Source organism: Myotis lucifugus, unplaced genomic scaffold (genome assembly GCF_000147115.1).
Source record: "Myotis lucifugus unplaced genomic scaffold, Myoluc2.0 scaffold_291, whole genome shotgun sequence".
Classification (NCBI taxonomy): Eukaryota; Metazoa; Chordata; class Mammalia; order Chiroptera; family Vespertilionidae; genus Myotis; species Myotis lucifugus.
The window spans coordinates 623,835-630,382 of record NW_005871339.1 but is presented as its reverse complement, the minus strand read 5'-3'; the positions used below and the strand labels follow the sequence as shown (position 1 = coordinate 630,382).

Below are 6,548 nucleotides of genomic sequence, written 5' to 3'. Positions count from 1 at the left end.
CTCCAGAGCCAGTGTGTGACTTTCCAGATTGGCCACTGCCACAGTGCCTAGGACTGTCCCCCGGGTGGGTTCCTGGAAGGGGTCTGCCCACACCGAGGCCTCCATTCCTGGCCGGGCCCAGGTCCTGTGGGATGGGAGCCAGGGGCCAGGCCGGCACAGGCAGGGCCAGAGTAGGCGCCTGCAGCTGGGGTCTGGCAGGGCAGCGAGGGCAGCAGCCCGGCCTCTGTGGGGACTGGCTGGCAGTTCGAACAGAAATGGCCAAAAGAGAGCCAAGTGCCATCAAGGTTAAATGCAGGTGAGTTTATTAGGTTCTCCAAGCAGCTTCTGAGGCGGTGAGACCACTGAGACTTGCACTATGGACAGGGACCCCATCCTGAGCCCTGGGGTCCCAGGCGGAGTGTGGCAGTGGGCCTGGGCCATCCTCCTGGGCTGAGAGGAGGAAGGGCTGTCCATGCACCTCAGGAGTTCCTAAGTTCCCCATAGTGCCAGAATGGCCCTGGGGGCGGGGAGGGGGGGTCATGCCTGCTCAGCAGCAGGACTTCTGGGCCGAGGTAGGGATGCAGCAGGCCGGGCGGGAGCACACAGGGCGGCAGAGCAGGGACATGCAGGAGGACGGGCGGCAGCAGCTGGGCTGGCAGGAGGAGGTGGGGCCACAGCAGGAGGAGACACAGCAGGCAGGCCTGCACACGGGCCGGCAGATGACGGACATGCAAGAGGAGGGTCTGCAGCAGGATGTGGTGCAGGGGGTGGGCTGGCAGCACGAGGGGGCCTGGGCAGGGGGTGGCCCCAGAGCAGACCGGCACACAGCACAGGGGCTTGCAGCAGACAGGTGTGCAGCATACGGGCACACAGCAGGCCTGCTGGAAGGGGGAGGAGGTGCAGCAGGAGGGCTGGCAGCTAGACTGCTGGCAGCATGAGGGTGTGTAGGAGCTGGTGCAGGCTGATTGGCAGGGGCTGGGCCCACAGGTCACCTGGCAGCAGGGGCTAGACATGCAGCTCACTGGGGTGCAGATGAGGGTCTGGGTGGGGACCAGGGCACAGCAGCTGGGGACACAGCAGGTGGGCTGGCAGCAGCTGGGGACACAGCAGGTGGACTGGCAGCAGCTGGGGACACAGCAGGTGGGCTGGCAGCAGCTGGGGGCACAGCAGGAGGGCTCACAGCAGCTGGGGACACAGCAGGTGGGCTGGCAGCAGCTGGGGACACAGCAGGTGGGCTGGCAGCAGTTGGGGGCACAACAGGAGGGCTCACAGCAGCTCTCTGGACAGTCGTCCACCTGCCAGGAGGAGTCGGTGCAAGAGTCACTGGAGCCGGGCAGGCAGGCGGGGTTGCCATAGCTCAGGTTGCTGGAGCAGATGGAGAGGGTGGATGCGGCCATGGTGGGGCAGAGTCTGGAGGAGGGTGTGAGTGTGTGAGTGTGAGGGAGTGGTTGTGAGGTTGTGTGAGCTGCTCAGGGTGGTCGGGATTTTATATGGCTCAGCGGTGTGTGTTGTCCCGTCACGAGGGCACAGAAGAGCTGTGCTTCCTTGTTGCTGGAGCAGGTCCCTGAGGACGCTTGTCATAGACCCATGACTGCTCAGCTCATTAAACCCCTGAGAGGTTGGAGGCCAGGGGCCCACAGAGCTGGGGTGCAGGGGAGGCCTCACCACTGGGGCCGACCTGGGCATGGACACAGGAGGGCCAGGTGTTCCCCACAGCCCCCCTCTGAGCAGCTTTCTGGGGCTTCTTACTATGATTTCTCCTATTTCTCAGCACTCAGTTGAATCATAAGCATGTTTTGTTCTTTTTACATCCTGTTTATTTAGGGGTGTAATTCTCTCCTGCATCCACAGCAATGAATGGTTTGGTAGCTGTGTTGACTTTTATTGTATCAGCAAACACTTCAATAATAGCTCTGGCTATGCCAGCATCTATTCTGAGCAACTTAATAAATATTAACTCCACAACCCTCACAACAGCCTTGTGAGATAGGAGCTGTTCTTATTTCCACTTTACAGATGGGGAAACTGAGGCACAGATAAGAACTTGCACGAAAGCCACACTAGCAAGCAGAAGAGCCTGGATCGGAACCCAGCGGCCTGTGTCTTTAGCTATAAACTCCGCTCCCCAGAGAACAGAGAGACAGGGAAAGTCACAAGAAATCTGGATTCTGTGGGAGGGTTGGGGGCGGGATGAAGTTGGATTAGAACTGTGGTGTGAGGTGTATGTGGAAATGTACCGCGGGTGCCCAGAGAGCAGGGGCTAGTTCTGAGAAAGGAGCTTCTTCGATGGAATTTGAGGAAATGAGCATTGATTTACCTGCAGGGAGGAATGTGGACAATATGACGATGAGGGGAAGCCACCGCCCAGCGGGGGGTGTCTAGGAGGCTGGGAGGTTTCCTTTTGGGAGGCAAGTGGTTTTTAAAGTCGAGAACAGAGACATCTTGTCAACTGTAATCGAAAAATAAAATAAAAAGAACAAAGACATTCTACAGCCTTCTGTGTTGAGAACGCTGCAGCCCACGGCTAGGACGGGGCTGAGAGTAAGGGGGGCTGCTTGGCGGTACCCAGAGTCAGAGGGAGCCTGACGCCCACAGGCAGTGGGAGAAGCGAGGGCTGACCGAGTGGACTGGCCCCTCTGAAGTGAAAAGCCCGGACTGGCAGGGTGGCCAGTGACGGTGGCATGAATATTCCTGCCATGGCTGACTTCAAGCCAATAGTGATTTAACAACTGGCTTGCAGACGTCCTGACGGTTGCACATCTGGTTCTTATAAACCAATGAGCTGGCACGCCTGGGGGGCCAGGGACTTGGAGATGAAAGGGGTCTCAGATGTGGGGGCCCTGGCACCCTAAGGGATTCTAAGCTAAGTTGGGGTAAGGCCCCTGGAGTGTGGCCTTAGCATAATGTCCTCAAGGTCCATGTGTATTGCAGCATGAATCAGACGTTCTTGTATTTTCATGGTTGAATTATATTCCACCGTGTGGACATCCCTGTCGTGTTTATCCATTCCTCCGTGATGGACACTGGGTTGTGTGCACTTCTTGGCTACTGAGAGTAAGGTTGCAGGAAGAGTTGAGGCCCCCTTTTCAGTTCTTGTGTGTATTAACTTAGGAGAGGAATTTCTGGGTCATATGGTAATTCTGGTTCCTTTCTCTGGTTCCTCTCAACACGTCCTCTCCCGTGAATGTTCTGGTTTCCACTGCATGGACCTCGGCATTTCTCTTTATTCTCATGTGTGTTGTGCTTTGTGACTTGGAGGTACGTGTTTTCTTCATTTCCGGGAAACAATCTATATTCCCGAATGCTGCCTTTCCCCGGGTCTCCCTGGCCTGTCCCTCTGGAATGCCAATTAATTGAATAGTGAACCTTTTCTATCTTCCAAGTCTCTTAGCCACTTTTTAATTTTTAAAAAATACCTTGTTTTTGTATAATTTTCCAGGTCAGCATTCTAATTCATGCAAACTCCATGCAGCCTGTCTAATCGTCCATCTCACCCAGGCAGTGGGCTTTATTTCAATGACTTTACATATTTTACCTTGAGAAGTTGTATTGGATTGTCTCCAATATATCTTTCTAGATCAGGGGTTCTCAACCTTCTGGCCCTTTAAATACAGTTCCTCATGTTGTGACCCAACCATAAAATTATTTTCCTTACTACTTCATAACTGTAATGTTGCTACTGTTATGAATCGTCATGTAAATATCTGATATGCAGGATGGTCTTAGGCGACCCCTGTGAAAGGGTCGTTCGACCGCCAAAGGGGTCGCGACCCACAGGTTGAGAACCACTGTTCTAGAGGGTATCTTGTCCCTTTCTTATGTTTCCCATTCTATTTTTTTTTAATATTTCTTTATTGGTTTCAGAGAGGAAGGAGAAGGAGAGAGAGATAGAAACATCAATGATGAGAGAGAATCATTGATCGGCTGCCTCCTGCACGCACCCCACTGGAGATTGAGCCCGCAACCCAGGCATGTGCCCTTGGCCGGAATCAAACCTGGGACCCTTCAGTCCTCAGGTTGACGCTCTATCCACTGAGCCAAGCCGGCTAGGGCTCCCATTCTATTTTTTATTCATAAGCACCCGATTTACAATTCTGTGGTCAAGATTCCCACCTCAAGGAGTCCTTGGAACGTCTGTTGTTCTAATGACCCTTGGCCTGTGTGCGTACGTGCTCTCATGTGTTTTGTGTTTGGGGCTGTGGGCTCACACGTGAGGTTCTTGCATGATGTATGTTAACTCTGAAAAGCTCAGATTGAAGGTGTGCATGCCTCTAGAAAACGCGTGCCAGGATCTATAAATGGTGTCTGACTGAGCATGACAATCTCCTGAGTCAAGCACCGGTAACGTGTCCTTGTTCCGGACACATTCTTAGCTGTGTCAGGTGGGGACACGGAGGTTCCAGAGAGGCAGATTGTGCCCCAGGTGGCTGTGTAGATGGCAGAGCTGAAAATCACACCCAGCTCCACCTGACAGCTCGGTACTGAGCCCCTGGCGAGGCAGGTGCCAGCCTCCATGAGGGAAAGGGGAAGGAGAAGGCTGTGAGTCCAACAGTGTGCGGGACACCACGGCTAGACTACAGGCTGAGAGAAGGCCAGGATGACAGGCCATGCAGGAGGGCGGGCTCCTCTGTTCTGCTTCAGCTGAACGTTCACCCTGACCTGTGTGGTCACTGAGAGCCACCTCGCCCCCCACTGGACTGGGCTGGGCTCTGCCGTCCCAGCTCACGGCTGTCTGCCCTGGGCCGGTGCGGAGGTGCGTGGGAAATGTGGTCAGACAGGAGGGCCTGGTGTCCTGCTCTTTATCGTTTCGGAAACCATGGCGTCCCCAGCCAGCTGATGGCAGAGGCCAGCAGACCAGCATGCTGCTCGGGGAGCTGGGCGAGGAGCCCATCGGTGCTGTGTTCGGAAAACGCACCACTTCTCTGCCGAGAGCCGGTCCGTGGGAGAAGTGAGCTGCTGGGGAGCGGAGAGGGTCATGGCTGGGCTGTCACCACACCCTGTGCTATCTCAGTGTCAGTCTCCCGGTGGCGGCCCTGCCCCTGAGTGCTCTTTCACAGGTGTGGCCCAGGGCAGAGGGCATGCCAGCGCCTGCAGGAAGGACAGAGGTGGGCACCAGGCTCTGGCTACACTCACCATCCTCAGGAGGATGGGCCAGCCCAGCCCTTCATCCCAGACCCTCTTTCTGGAGGATGCATCGCCCCTTCTCACCCCAGGGGAGGGTGCTGACGGCGATTTCCAAGGAGAGAATGCCAGATTAGTCAGTGTCTTAACCAGCCATCGGGTGGTTCCTGGCTCAGTCGTCCAGTAGGAGCCATGCAAAGACCGTGGTCATTAATCAGAGACCAGTGATGGTGCCTGGAAAGGGTGCTCCCCTGCAGGGCACAGCTCGGCTGTCTGACCAGGGAGAGGCTGGTGTGCCGGCCACAGCATCAGCAGCAAACAGGGGTGCAGCAGAAGACAGGTAGGCAGGCCACGGTGACACCAGAGGAGGTCTCGCACATGGCAGGCTGGCAGCAGTCCGGGCTGCAGGCAGGCTGGCAGGAGGCAGCCGACCCATCCGCGGGCCAGCACAGCAGACAAGGGAGGGGAAAGCAGCAGGAGCTCCCGCAGCCCATGAGAGAGCAGCAGGCAGGGACAGGGACGGCAGATGGTTAGACTTGGGAGCAGCTAGCGTGGCACATGGTGGTGGTGGTGGTGGTGGGGCGGGCTGGTCTGGAGGCTCCTCCCCCAGGGTGGCCTTTATTACCCGGGCCTTGTGTCTTGGCAACATGTCCACTGTTTGCTGTTATTGCTGATGTCACGTCCCTGTTTCTGTTTTGGGTGCCCCATGAAGCCAGTCCAATAAAGAAAGCCCATGTGTAGAGGGCAGTCTCTGAGCTGGAGTGCCCAGTGCCAGGGTGGGGTTTTATTTTCTAAACTAGAGGCCCCGGTGCATGAAATTCGTGCACAGGTGTGGTCCCTAGGCCTGGCCAGCTATTGAGGCATGAGCACCTGGTGTGGAAGGGCAGGTCCCAGCTGATCTCTGGGCCCTGGGAAGCACTTGGGCCCCCAACCCCCCGTCCCGGCTCCCTCAGCGCCTGGGAGTCACTGCCGCCACTGTGGGGCAATTGGGCCCTGCTCGCATCTGCCTTGGCCTAGCACCACCCACTCACCTACTCCACCATCCCGCCATGGTCCCACTCTCATCAGGGCCGGCAGTGCCTCCATTGTCGCCTGCTGCCAGCGCTGCATCACCGATGCCCGCCATGTTCCCAGCCCCCAGTGGTCAGCACATGTCATAGCGAACGGTTGAACTCTTGGTCAAGGGGACAATTCGCATATTAGGCTTTTATTATATAGGACTAGAGGCCCGATGCACGAAATTCATGCAAGAGTAGGCCTTTCTTCCCCCCGGCTGCCGGCACCAGCTTCCCTCTGGCACCCGGGACCCGGCATCCCTCCCAGCCCTGGCTTCATCCGGAAGGTCGCCCAAAAGAACACCTGGTCTAATTAGCATATTACCCTTTTATTATTATAGATAAGTCCACCTGGGACTTGGGGAGCAAGGCTTCCTGCTGCTCCTCCCTGGG

The 6,548-nt window shown here is 56.5% G+C and overlaps 1 pseudogene; it reads right to left on the bottom strand.

The window, feature by feature from the left end:
- Positions 1 to 526: 526 nt before the first annotated feature.
- LOC102431504 lies at positions 527 to 1,376 on the bottom strand (annotated as a pseudogene).
- Positions 1,377 to 6,548: the final 5,172 nt, after the last annotated feature.